This window comes from Lissotriton helveticus, chromosome 1_1 (genome assembly GCF_964261635.1).
Source record: "Lissotriton helveticus chromosome 1_1, aLisHel1.1, whole genome shotgun sequence".
Taxonomy (NCBI): Eukaryota; Metazoa; Chordata; class Amphibia; order Caudata; family Salamandridae; genus Lissotriton; species Lissotriton helveticus.
This window is the reverse complement of record NC_136057.1, coordinates 965,184,779-965,199,661: the sequence shown is the minus strand read 5'-3', so window position 1 is coordinate 965,199,661 and position 14,883 is coordinate 965,184,779. Positions and strand designations below refer to the sequence as shown.

The window sequence follows — 14,883 nt, the reverse complement described above, 5'->3', positions numbered from 1 at the left end:
GTGAAAGCAATATGAATTCACACCTTTACCATCGAAATATATCTGTCGTTTGCATTTCTCAGGTGCATTGAAAGTTGTCGAAACGAGAAAGGGTGGCATATATTTAATAGACCTCACAATGCTACTCATTACTTTTTAAACGTGACTAATACAATTGCACTCTTCATATATTCAGTAAGAATGTGTCAGTGAACTTCAGGAGACTCACTGGAGTTATAATAGGTAACATTTACAGTTGCACTTCAGCTGTTAGGAATGCTTCATCAATTCCGGCAAACATCAGATAATGTACCTGTAAAAACAGATATCCCTATAACTGCAAATATACTTCTGCCTTGATCTTCCCGGCTCGGGGGGGGGGGGGGATTTGGGGGCACTCGGCATCATCAAGGCAGCACTAAAGGCTCCAATGATACCACTTTCGCCATTAGCCTAAACACCATCTAAAAGGAGCATTGGCAGTCCTCGCATCCCCCACAAGGTACGAGCGGAGAGAGCGGAGAGAACAAAACAGAAGAGACAAGAGACGAAAAGTGACAAAAGGGCAACAATGGACCTGGACTTGGACTTGGAGCAGTTGCCCAGTAGCTGGAAGCTAACGTCAACAGTACACCTGGCACATGGGACCCAAAAGGAAGGGCTGATTGCATATGACCCCGGAAGAAATCCTCATGAGCCACCCGCCTAACAAAGGGACAACAACAAGGACTACGAGGAGAAAATCATTAACAGATCACCTAAATGAAATGCCACAAGAGGTAGACCAAAGGGGCTCAATTAGAAACTTCTTTATTAAGAAAAACGACCCCCCCAGTAGTGACTACGGCACTACACAGGACGCTCTCCCCAATAGCCGACGTCCGGCTCAAGACAGTAGCACTAATGAACACTACCCGATCATACCTCCATACTCAAGGACGAGACCTCTCCCTGCGAGGAACCTAGGATCAAACAGGAAATGGCCAGTGCAGCCCACGAGCATCCCTACCCAAAGCAACTAGAAGGCCTATTCAGGGGTGGAAACCTCCGCTTCTCACAGATAAGGGGCAGGTCACCACAACCAGGAAGACTCTCGACACAGCTCTGCCCAAAGGTGGCACCACAACAATGATGATGGTGCAAACCCCCCAGCCCCATGCCTTTGGTCTAGACCCTAAGACCACGGAGACTAGCAAGCCCTAATGTGAATCTAAAGAGCCAAAACCAACGAACTTCCGGTCCCACCCAGCTCCCCTGGACCCAGTGTTCCCTGTGGCTGGGGAGCTTACAGCCTCGTTCCTTCACAATCTTGGACAAAAGATCGAAAGAACCCTTGATCTAACCCAAAACCTGTTGTGGCCCTCAGCTTCCCCATGGGCCCCCAACTCAAAAGTTGATTATCGAGTTTGCAACAGCAGTGCCAATGCGGTCTTGGAGAACCCATCCTCGATTGAAACAAACAGCACCACTAATAAAGCCCTCCGGTGGCAATCAACCAAGATGGAAGTTCAAATAGATCTTCTACAAGCAATTGCAGGGCGCCTAGTTGACATAAGTTCCAAGGTGTAGGACCTAGACAACAGGATCACCCAATATGTAGTTTCCAACCGGGGCGACTGCTCCTGCCGCTGCTCAAATCTCATTGAGAAGTGGGCCTCCCTCCCGGAGGTTCTAGCCGAAATAGTTGAGATAGGAAAAGGGCGTAAGGAGACACTGACTTAACACAACACAGATAATCCGGGGAAGTGCAACAGCCACATCCCGAAGGCGACACAGCCAGCAGGGGGTCCATCAGGACAGAAGAACACTGCCGGTAACGGCAAAAGTACAGAGCACACGACTAATAATCCCACCAGCAGCCCCAAAACACACAAAGACACACAAAGCTCAAACTTCAGGGCCAGCAACTACGTTGGAACAGACTTGCAGGAACACACCTCATGTACAATGGACAAACACAAACACTCCTTATCAAGAAGAGCAAAAAAGAAGCTGAAGAAGCAACAGAAAAAGACAAAGCTAAAAGAAAGACAATTGCAGTCATCGAAGATCAATCAACTGCCCGCACAAGGGGACACAAAAGTCACTCAGTTTTACCCAATTTTCACCGACAAAAATGGGGCTAAAAGGTCCCCCCGGTCTTCCCGCTTCTGGAAATTCAGCATAAGCCAATCACACCACCAAGCACCTCTAGTGCGAAGGGCCAAAAGTCATTAGTGAGGCCAAATCATCCTATAGACAACGATCCAACTGCCTGAATAAGTCCATCGCCTGCAGAATTGCTCATCCAGACAGCCTCGGCTATATCAACGCCACAGTCGGATACCCTAAATCCACCACAATTAAACCCGGGGCTTCAGCCTGACATCAGGAGCAACAACAGCCAAAGCAAGTGGCCCCAAGCAGGACCTGCCCCAAACCACCAAGGAAGCACCAGCACAGGATCAACCCTAGTAGAGTCAGCTACAGAAAAAGAAAAAAAGGGCCCAAACTGGGGGCACACCAGCAGTCGTATATGAGGGGATCCTCACACCAAGATTCCTTTGTACCGGATAGCATGACATCCTGTACTGGAGTAATATTTTACGTCTCTTTAAACACCTGAATATCCTAGACAAGATACAAACAGGGGACCTAGAATGGGTGAATTTCCTGAGCACAAAGGGGAACACACATGGTGACTCATCAGTGGTGGGCCTGAAGAACAAAGAAATACAACAAGCTGCCGTGAACAACTCCACCCTACTTGCTGAGTGGGGTATTGAAGTTCAGATGTTACCACATCCAAAATACCCACATGTCCTGTCCCAAGACACTGGGGGCAAGGCCACCTGGTCGTTCCTGCACAGGATAAACAGCTCAGGACCCTCGGACAGAAGCCAGACGGGCCAAAGGGACCTAATGGGTATCAGAATCTCATGCCAAAACAATCATCGGGTTATACGCACCACCTCCTCTATCTCTGATCAAAAGGGACTCATAAGAAGGAGGCCTCAGTATTCCCAACTGCAACAAAAATCAGGCTGTCAGAGGAGATGCTGGGCCAGGATTAACTCACAGGCAGCAATTAACTATAATTTCCTGGATCAGTAAAATCTGCGAAAATTAAAATCTGAAGCAGGTCCTGGAAAGCGGGGACATAATCTGTTTCCAAGAAACATGGACCTTGTCCAGCACTCCTTTGTCAGGGTACTATGATGTCATTGAGTGGAACAGGATTGACACATGAAGGGACACACATACAGGTTCACTGTACTCCCCATATTTACACTGGGGCCATCAACTATCCAGTAGTAGAGATATGTGAGTGCAAACAAAGGTGTTTTTCACACTGAAGCGGGTTGTGAGTGGAAAAATATGAGATCCTCATACATGAGAAAAATGAGATCCTCATGAAAGATCAGCTGTAGGCATTGGCACAGAACCTGGAAGACCTGCTAAACAAACACAAATCATATCAGGTTATTCTAGCCGGGGATTTTAACCTAAAGGATCTTGACAAAATAGAACCACCCCCTCGGAGATCAGGCAGGGCAGCTCCCCTGCACAACCTTCTCAACAATTACAAGTTGACATCAACCTACGTCCTGAAAAAAGCTTGCTTGGCCTTCTGGCATCCTCAGCCTACTTTTTGGGATTCTCTGGCGCTGCTGCCAGGGCGACTGACACCGGATGCTGGGGCTCACGGTTCGATCCCCGGCAGGGGTGGCAGGTCAGCCCAGCACCATGTGACTCTGGGCAATAGCTCGCTAAAACTTCCCAACGGCCCCCAGTGCTGAAATGCCTCTGGGTAGCTGTGCGCTTTACAAATACTGGATTTCCAAATACTGGATTACATCCTGGCTAGCGAAGAGATGGCGGACAAAATGGTAGACTTTGAAGCCGAAGATCGGATGGAAAGCGATCACAGGCCATTAAAAGCAGCGTTTCAGCTGGACGTTCCGCCAGCTACCATTTACCAACCCATTGGGGAGACAAGTGGGGAGAAGAAACACAGCGTCCTGAGGAGGATCAAGTGGTCAGACAAGACCGGGAACACACTTCAAACATGATTGGGCGAGAAACAGGAAGGGAGCCTTCTCGCTGAGCTCTCATCCATAAAAGGAGGGGAGAACATTATTGAGGACCAACAGACCAAGCTCAGGAACTCCAAGTCCCAAAACTCGAGACTGAAAGGGCAACTGAGACCAGGAAGCACCTGTCCAAACAATGATATACGAGAATGCAAAAGGCTTCTAGGTAAGGCCCTCGCAGAAAAGAAAAGAGGGTGTAGCCAAATAGAGGGACTATCAATCGCATCGCTGAGGGCAGCTTTCAGGAAGAAACAATGGGAATACAAAAAAGCCAATATGGAAAGCGAATGGCTCAAAGTCTTTTCCTTGCTCAAACAAAAGAATCCAGCACAACTCTGGAGACACATAAACCAACTGAGCAATCAAGGACCCTCAAGACAAAATGGAGTTGCAGAAAAAGATTGGATGCTATACGTGAAGCAGCTATATGTAACAGCACCTACCAACAGAGAACTAACAAGTGGTAGGGCGGATCCAGTTGAGCAATTCGAGCTAGCTAGCACAAAGCCAGGAGTCATGATCCCGAGACCAGACAAGGTCTCCATGGGTAACAGATCTCCAGCCGATTTTCATGGCACTTCACCAGCCTGGATAAACACCCAACAGGTCATCAAAACTATCAAGAGCATGAAGAATGATGGGGCCCCTGGACATAACGGGATTCCATCTCCGGTCTTTAAACTGGCACTAGAGTTCTGGGCATCACTCTTAACCCCGCTCTTCAATTATACCTTCTCGACTGCTATAACCCCTGAGTCCTGGAGGGGTTCCATATTGGTCCCCATTTTTAAAAAAAGAGACCGCCTAAAACCATTAAACTATAGGCTCATTGCCCTGCTTGATCCGGAAGCCAACGCATGTGTCCGCCTACTAATGAAACATCTGGAGAAGTGGGTCGAAGAGAGAACCATAATGCCCTTGCACCAGACTGGGTTTAGGTCACATGCATCAACCATGGATAATGTTCTGGCGCTTGCACACCTTTCAGCCCAGGCAACCCTGAAGAACCATCCTTCTGCTGTTTCTTGGATTATAGTACAGCCTTTGACAAAGTAGTCAGAAAAAGATTATGGTGGAAGTTAGAAAACTGGGGCATTCCATCAAATCTCCTGAAGGCAATAAGATCATTATATGAGGACACTTGGGTGCGGGTCAAAACAAGTGCCCGCACAGTTTCCCCATAATAATCACGGAGAATAGGTTGAAGCAGGGATGCGTGCTGACCTACATCCTATTCAACTTATACACTGCGGATTTGGGGGAGGCCCTAAAGGGAGCCAGCTTAGTAGCCCCAAGATTAGGAAGTGTGAGGCTGCCAGTATTACAGTATGCCTACGACACAATCATAATGGACCACACGAAGGTGGGCCTACAAAGAGCCCTAAACGCATTAAACAGTTTTAACATTAATATTAACCTTATAGTTAACCAAGGAAGAACCAAGGTCATCATTTGTGGGTCCTACTATCTGAAAAAGAATGCATTGTGGCAATCAGGAAATGTGCAAATTAATTTGGTAGCTTCCTACAACTATCAAGGGGGTCCGGTTGACGGAACGGGCCAAGGCAAACGTACACCTAAAACAGCAGAGCTCTAAGGCCAGCAAGGTTACTCATCTATTAAAACAACTAAGCATCTGATCAGTCCGTCCGCCGGCCCAATTCTGACAGTTTTAAGAGCGAAGCTCCTTCCAGCGATTAGCTACGGACACCTGGCCTTCCCCGGGAAATTGGACGCTCTCCTCAATTCAGCCAAAGTCAAGGCATACAAGTCAGTGCTTTATGTAAAGAGAACAGCAAGAAAAACAGGCTAAGACTGGGGTTAGGCCTGGCTAGGCCAGACCTGATCTGCCAGGGGGAGATCATAAAGCTGCAACATGCATCATATGAAATACAAGTATTTTGTAAAACAAATGGCCCCTGCGCGCGCCACTGCTTCCAAACGCCCGAGCTGGCTAGAAAGTTAGAGTGACGTGAGCAGGGAAATGTAAACAAGCGCACGTGTGAAAGCTCATAAAAAAAACCAAATGGCCCCTGCGCGCGCTGCTGCTCGCTCCTTCAAGTGGATGCCGCCATGCACGAGTATGTGCAAAAAAGCTGACCAATTTCTAAACGTCATCTCATAGAGCAGTGCATGCGTGCTCCCTAGGCGAGACCTCAAAATTAGGGTCTCTTTTCTTTCTTGTTAATGTGGCCTTGGACCTGTCCATCCTTTCCCCACACCAGGAAGATGGCTGCCAGGATACTCTTGGTTACCTTGTGATCATTATAGTTAAGTTGGGGGGAGTGTGAGATGGGCAGTCGGTCTGACTCCCTGCAGACAGCTTACTCTTAACCTTCCCTAAAATGCTGAATCCCTGGTCTTTGGCCACCTAGCTCTAAGTGGCTGCTTATATTTAAATGATATGGGGCATTCCATGTCCTTTTGGGACCCCTTTCCTTGTCATACAGGGAGGTTTCTAACTGAGCAGGGGAATCAAAGCATCAGCCAATGATTGGCCTCTCCTTTAATCTGTAGCCTACCCTGACATTAGAAAAGAGAGTTGCTGATTTATTCAATGCTGTGACCCACAGTTTTCCATCCGATTCTGACTGCTCCCGCTCACTCTTCTCTTATGTATATGTCAGTCACAGGCTTGTGTGCTTAGAGAGCATCTGTCAGCTGCCATCCGTCTGCCTGGTCAATGCAGTGTAACTGACTTAGAGAACCCAAAATAAATGTATACTGGTGGTAGAGAACATTTCCCGATAGAATTTGGGTTGCATGATCGAAGTTTGGTATATTAGATTATTACACAGTTGTGATGTGACTAAGTTGTGTACTCAGATTATGCTGCTTTCTTTCTCCATTAACCAGCATCTCTGATGTCGGTAGTTGGCAAAAGCGCAGGGATGCTCCAGGGTAACCTGGCGCTATACAAAACTGATTTAATAATAATAATAATAATAATAATATAATAATAATCACTGTCCACCGTTTTCCTGTACATTGTTGCTACTGGATTTGTGTGAGGTGCATTTTTAAGTCTCAGATAGAGATAGAGACAGATTTCGCTGTCTGTTGGCCAGACTTATTGTTTCCAGTATCTTGTATAAAGAGTGGGCTTTAGATTAGCCCCATTCTCATGATTGGATGGCTATGTCTGTCTCACTTCCCTACTCTTGATTCAGTGGCTGTCCTCCCGATTATTGTGCTTGTCATGCCCATGAGCATTTTGGCCTCAAAGTGTTCTGATTGGATGCATTACAGCCTTCCGTTGCATACTGGAGGGGACTTCTTTAGATCTTACCTACAGATGGCTTTATGGGCTAGATGTAGGAGGCCATTTACCGACCGGTAACGGCCAATTTCGGCCGTTACCGACCGGTAAATGGGTATTTGGGATGTAGGGGCATCATTTTACAGATTCGGTAAATTTACCGATTCTGTAAAATACCGAATCGGTATTTTTACCGATTCGGTAACGGCCAGATATAGGTGGGACTCTTCAGAGTCCCTAAAGCCTTACAGATTCGGTATTTTACCACCCAATCCAATTGGGTGGTAAAATACCGAATCCAGGTGTGCATGCACATGTGTGCATGCACACCTAGCCATGTGACAGACAGACATGCCCTTAAGGCATGTCTGTGTGCCACGTGGCACACATGCCTGTATTTGGGGTGCTAGAGGGTGTCAAAGTGACACCCCCTGCACCCTTGCTGGAATCGGTATTTACCGAATCGGTAAATACCGATTCGGTATTGCCCATTGATTCCTATGGGCTTCAAGGCCCATAGGAATCAATGGGCATTACCGAATCGGTATTTACAGAATCGGTAAATGCCGAATCTTAACGATTCGGTATTTACCGATTCTGAAACACCTACATACCCCCCCTCTATTTTACCACTTCTTAAATACCGAATCGGTAAAATTTGGTATTTAAGAAGTGGTAAAATAGAATTACCTACATCTGGCCCCATCTGTCTGGGATACATGTTGCCCAAGCAAAAAATATTCACTAAGGCATGTTACTGAGCGGGAGTGGGCTTTGGGTTAGTCACCCACAACCTTTGTCTCTTATGAAATTTTAAAGAATGAACATTGGCTAGATGGGTTTTCCTTCAAGCCTATGGCAGTTAGTTGAAGGGTACATTGCCCCATTACTTTTCCCAATAGTTTTCACATTGCTATTCCCATTCATTTCTGATTAAATGGCAGGGTTTCAAGTAATAGTGCCTTTCTCTCCCAAGCTGATTGCTTCCTTTTTCACTGACCCCGAGCCAGATGCTCTTTCTTCTCAATTTATTCTGTCCCTTTAAAATTCCACCCATGGCTCCTTCGGTCATCATAGCAGTTTTCCTCCACTCTTCCCCCTCTCACTTCACTCATAAGAGATTCACTTACCTAATGTCCCTGTCGTTTTAACTCTTCCCTGAGAATCACTACTGGTATCTTTGCCTGAGGAGACCCTGCAGACAAACACCACTATTTTTGCTTGCTGCCGTTCCTCATAAGCAGTGACAGCAGCAGGAAAGTATTAGGGGTAGGTGTAGCTAGCATAGTTGTTGTAAGAAAGTGGATTATTGTGTAGTGAGGCTGGTTAGGCTTCACTATACAATTGTCTTATATTACCCCAAAGAGGTCCTGTGGTTTCACACTATTAAATCCCTAGCTTAGGGCCTGATTACGATGTTTAGCGGAAGCATGGTGCAGGGATGGTAGGCCTCATAGCGGAGGGACAGGGGATAGGGGAGTCCTGCTAGGGGCCTCCAAAGTCACTTTCCGCCTGCCTTTTCATGGCGGGTGAACCGACATAAGAAGGGCAGGTGGAAGGGGACATTGTAATCCCTATGGCGGTGCCTGAGCAGGAACCCCCCTATTGTAGGGATTACTGACCCTCCGACGGGCTTCTTGATCCTATTGGAAGTGCCGCGGAGGGTCTCTCCACCCAATACCTCTACCCACCGCATCCTAATCCAGTGGGCATACCGCAGGGGCAGATGTCGGTGGGTCCAGCACTGACGAGCCATCGGTGTTGGACCCACCAACATCGTAATGACCCCTAAGTCGTGGTAGTGTGGTACAGAGCAGTCAGGTTTAGACAAACGTGTGAAAGCATTTCAGAGTACCAACATGGATGATAAGTAATTGACATGACTAAAGGAAATCTGACGCCAATTTTGAAATATAAAGCAGATTTGTATAGAAATTTAAAAACCAAAACAAATACAATCGGATGAGTATAACTGGAGTTATGGATTTTTAGTGCGAAAATAAAGCAGTGCATTTCACTCCAGCGAAAATTAAACATTGCGGTCCATGGGGAAATAGACTAGTGACAAACGGTCACTTGTAGATCGAGTTTAGTGGAAGCCCCTGGGTGTCAAGGTGAGGTGGGTACGTTGATTTTTACATGGCTCATAGGGCCTGGGTGCAGAGTCGTCCTGGCTGTCCCTGGTACCTAATACAGGAACAATGGGTGCTAACTTTGCCGCTTAGATGATGCTGGTGAGGAAGGAGATGCAAACTCTCAACAACAGGGCCAAGGGAGCATCAGATTGAAGATGCTGTGGGGTTCCCTTGAGGAACAGCATCCAATGAAGATAGTGTACCACCAACAAGCCTTGGCAGCGCCAAGCTCATCCTTTGGTCACTTCGATGTCCTGGAGTGTGGGGGGAAAACGGTAGCTGACCAAAACTTGCTGGAGCTCAGGACTACATTTCCCACAGCACACTGGACCATTAATTGTTCAACGATTTCTTGGGTGGACCTAATGGTAAGTGATTCTTTCGATCTGGGAGTGCTCTTCCTGTCTGCAGGGGACTAGTACCTATAATCCAAGGGAGTTCTGGAGTTCACTTTGGCTTGCAGAGGGTTCCTCTTTCCTTTGGAACCAGTCTCTGGTCCAGGACAAATCATAGTCATGACGTTGCAGGGTGGTTGCCACAAGTGCAGTCTTTGGCACTTTTACTTTGTGCAGGTCCTGAAGTAGCATACTTGGATCTCTCATTTGTCCTTTGGTGCAAGCAGATCATATCTGAGGTCCTGGTGCCAGGGGAGATCCTTAAATCCTAGGTAAGACATATGGGAGCTAGTAGCCCATGGGCTACTATTTTTCTATTTGTTTTTTATTTTACGGAGTTTTATATAGCGCAAACTTGACCCGAATCTGGTATCGGAGCGCTTTACATAGCACCAGTTGGGTTACATAAGGACACATTCATTTTTTGTTAGGCACAGGGAGATTAAGTGATTTGCCCAGAATCACAGGATGTTCAGCGTCATTGCCGAGACTCTAACCCAGTTCCCCAGATTCGAGAAGGACTGCCCTAGCCATTAGGCCAACTCCTCTCCCCTAACTAGCCCCAGCAGCTATCTGCACCTGGGTTTACCACTTCTAGATGGGTGTGTTACCTTTTCCACTAAGAAACATCTATTCTGCCACTTTTAAAAAAAATAACCTTTCTTTGGCTCTGCAGACTTTGGCTCTGCAGACTTTGGCTCTGCAGACTATGTAGCCCACCCTAGGGTTGTGACTAGCTTTCTAGGGGGTATACATCTCCTGACTATCTAATGTTCCTGCATTCCTTAGTTGCATTTGTGCCTGGGGCAGGGGTTGGCTATTTCCTCCTCTTGGGGGGAAGCCCATTTGCATATTAGAGACAGTGAGTGATTTGTAGCTCACCTCCTTGACATGCCACTTTACTAGCCATCCTGTGAGCGAGGGAGGTGCCACCTCTTGCCCAGGCAGGCCTTTGTTTCCGACTCCTGGAAGTGCTCACACCTCCTGGCAGAGGGCCAGATTTCTGTCTTGATGGCAGCAGCTGTAGGATGCAAGGTAGGGCACAGGAAAGGCTGGGGCAATCAGATGGGCAACTGTTCTAAGGTAGCCTCCTGGGTGCATGCCACATTAAATCAGACTTTAGGAAAAAGTTGGCTTCAAAGAGACAAGTTGTTTGATATCAAACATGACACTTTTCAGTGGGACCATAATAGAGCTGGCAACCTGTGAATACCTGGGTGACAGCCCCTGTTATCTCATGGCCTACCTGAACACCTATAGGAGTGCCTTATGAAAGAAGTCTACTATAGGAACATATAAGCTTGCACTTAAATGTCTATGCCTTTAATATAATACATCATGCCTCCTGGGCTCAGGATGCTTACCCTAGGGGTAACCGACATATTAAAAATAGTGATGTGACCATGCCTCTCATGATGAGGGAAAAGTTGAGTTTGAGCAGTTTGCACTGCTCATGCAGTCTGCAATGGCCGTACAGCTGTTATCTTTTTGCTTGGGTCATTCAGGGTGGTGGTACAGTCAGTACTCCTGGCCCTGATGACCCCTTTAACTCCCATGCCCTGGGTACCACTGGTATCACTTACGAGGGACTTATTAGGGGGTTAAAGTATTGGCCAATTGGGATTACCAATTCATATGCATCATATTTTAGGGACAGAGCACTGACATTTGAGCCTGGTTACCAGGTTCCAATGCACTTTCAGTGTCAAAAACCATCAGCACTGGAAAAAAAAGCATTGGGGTGACCAACAAAACAAGCATTTACAATGCAATGGTTTCGCCTTTGGAAAAGTTAGAGCTATTGGCATTGCTCATGACATTTCTTTTTTTTTTTTTACTTCTAAATAAATGGCATTGTTGTTTACATTGCAATAGGTCTCACATTTGTTGGAGTTGGAGCTACTGGCATTGTAAATGGCAATGTTTTTTATTCATGCTTTGTTAGCAGTGGAGTGATATTTTTTTTAAGTGCCCACTATACCATATTATAAGCTTTTATAGCAACTATACAGTAAAGCTATAGCTATTTTAACGTAAAAGGGTGTAAATGGATGAATACAAATACCAAAAAGAATCTTAAACTGTATGGTGGAATGTATAGCAGGTGACAGACTACCGATCACAACATACGTACTTTAAGTAATTGTGGAAACCATATGTAATAAAAAAATCGGTAGTATGGGGTGTCAATGACGCTTATGCAAATGATGCTCAGCTGGTGAAGTGGTCAGCTCTGTTTGCAGATGCAAAGTGGTGAAAGGTGAAGTATTCAGCTCTGTCTGCAGGCACAAAGGGATGAATGGTGAAGTGGTCACTCTTCAGCTGTGAACATGCTCTTTACTGTTGCTCATGGGCATCAAGAGAATCTGCCAGGTCTGAGTCATTTCAGACACCTTATGTGAGGGCTGGGGTTTGTAAATGCACCTACATTAAACACCACTAAGAGATGAAGCGATTTCTGTGACATCACGTGATTTTTCTCCAAAATGTTTTTTTCACTTTCACTTTTTGGGTTTTCCGGGATGCTCTGGCATAAGATTCCCGGTTCCACCATGATTCATTTTGTACAATAAGAAAACACAATAACTAAAAATACTCTCAAACTACGGTTTAACAGAGACACCTTTTTCTGTGTAAAAAGCACCTCACCATGGACCAAGCAGGGGCACGTGCCCCTAATCCACAGCAGGATTGAGACACTTCTCTGACAGGAGTTGTGCCAACCCACCTGCAGCCAACGCCATGGGTCACAGGAACATGAGATAGAGAGAAGGGGAGGAGATAGAGAGAAGGGGAGGAGAGAGAGAGGGGGGGGAGAGAGAAGGGGGGATGAGAGAGAGAAGGGGGGATGAGAGAGAGAGAGAAGGGGGGAGAGAGAGAGAGAAGGGGGGAGAGAGAGAGAGAAGGGGGGAGAGAGAGAGAGAAGGGGGGAGAGAGAGAGAGAAGGGGGGAGAGAGAGAGAGAAGGGGGGAGAGAGAGAGAGAAATGGGAAATAGGAGAGAGAAATGGGGGACAGAGAGAGAAATGGGGGACAGAGAGAGAAATGGGGGACAGAGAGAGAAATGGGGGACAGAGAGAGAAATGGGGGACAGAGAGAGAAATGGGGGACAGAGAGAGAAATGGGGGACAGAGAGAGAAATGGGGGACAGAGAGAGAAATGGGGAAGAGTCTGGAAGGGTGAAACGAAAGGGAGAGAAGGCGATAGTTTGGGGGGTACAGGAAAGGGGCAGGAGGTGGACAGGCAATATAAATTTTAAAAACAAGCGGTAGATTTGGAAGAGGAAAGCAAAAGAAAGATAGGGCGAGTACAATGTATCAATGGAGGATGTGAGAGGATGGGAGGGAGAAAGGAAAGGAGGGGGCATACTAAGTGGAGAGGGGTGTGTGAGGACAACGGTGAGCGGGCAGGAGGGACGGCGAATGGAGGAGGTTGAGCTGGTCAGGGTGCGAGGAGAAGAACGAGAGGGAAAGGCAGAGCGAGGAACCAACGAGGAAATAGAGGGGAAACGCGAGAGGGGACGGCTGGGGCATAGGGGAGAGTGTGGGCAGAAGAGAGCCCCCCCCCACACACACACACACACACACCCAGAGCAGTCACATACACACACACTCTGGAGCAGTCACACACACACACACACTGGAGCAGTCACACACACACACACACTCTGGAGCAGTCACACACACACACACACTCTGGAGCAGTCACACACACACACACACTCTGGAGCAGTCACACACACACTCTGGAGCAGTCACACACACACACACTCTGGAGCAGTCACACACACACACTGGAGCAGTCACACACACACACTGGAGCAGTCACATACACACACACACACACACTCTGGGGCAGTCACATACACATACACTCTGAGGCAGTCACATACACACACACCCTGGGGCAGTCACACACACACACCCTGGAGCAGTCACACACACACACACACCCTGGAGCAGTCACACACACACACACCCTGGAGCAGTCACACACGCACACACACACTGGAGCAGTGACATACACATACTGGAGCAGTCACACACACACACACACACACACACTGGAGCAGTCACATACACACACACACACACACTGGAGCAGTCACATACACACACACTCTGGAGCAGTCACATACACACACACTCTGGAGCAGTCACATACACACACACCCTAGAGCCCCGGTGTGTCTAAGACGACAACGTACGTTTATCAAGCATCTCAACAAAGCATCAAGGGAACCCTGTTTTGCAAGACTATTTCACCTCAGTTATCATACCACAAATGAGCGGTTTTAAAAAAGAGACCATATTCCATATTTTTAATTGTACACCATGCACCCATAATGACATTTATCCCATATTCAGGTTTAACCATGCTCATTTTTGCGCCTCAAGTTCCTGCTGAATGACTTGTGCAGAGGTGGTCATGGTGCAGTCAATGAGGAGAAAGGTCACAGTTCAAACCCTCTAATCAATACCACTGTCGAGAAGGCTGCACAGATTTACCAGCCCTGGATTTAAAGGTATCCTGGCAACAGCATCACCCCACGCCTGGGCGCTGACAGCAGTGACGGATTCACAGGGAGAGGACCCCCGAGCGGTCACAAACTATCCCCGCGCGTGCCGAGCAAGAGGGCGGCGCACATGTTGACAAAGACAAAAGAAGCCTTGGCAAAGCCAGAATGTTTGGTTTGCATTTTGAGTGCCGGCTAAAACATTAAGAGCGCCTGATGCACAGGAAAAAACGAACTAACCGATTTTTATATACGATGCATCTACGGAATATGTACTTTAATGTGCCATGATTTCAGAGTTCTTTTGAGATATAAAATATTCCTTCATGCGCTGCAATGCAATCATTCCATAGCAGGCTGAATACTATACCACCACACGTCAGTGCTGAACGCTTACATCCCTCAGTCTTCTTGCCTATTAACCGACCTCATCTTAGCTATCCGTTTGTTTTTTGCCACATGTAGTTCCGCATTTATCAAGCGAAAACCAAAACAAAGGGCAACAACAAACATACACTGGAGATCTTT

General features: G+C 47.0%; 1 protein-coding gene across 3 annotated transcripts in view; it reads right to left on the bottom strand.

Annotated features, from left to right (window-relative positions):
* LOC144771527 (uncharacterized) overlaps window positions 1-14,883 on the bottom strand; it is a 280,734-nt gene that overhangs the window by 71,917 nt on the left and 193,934 nt on the right. The gene's annotated exons all lie outside the window — the stretch shown is intronic.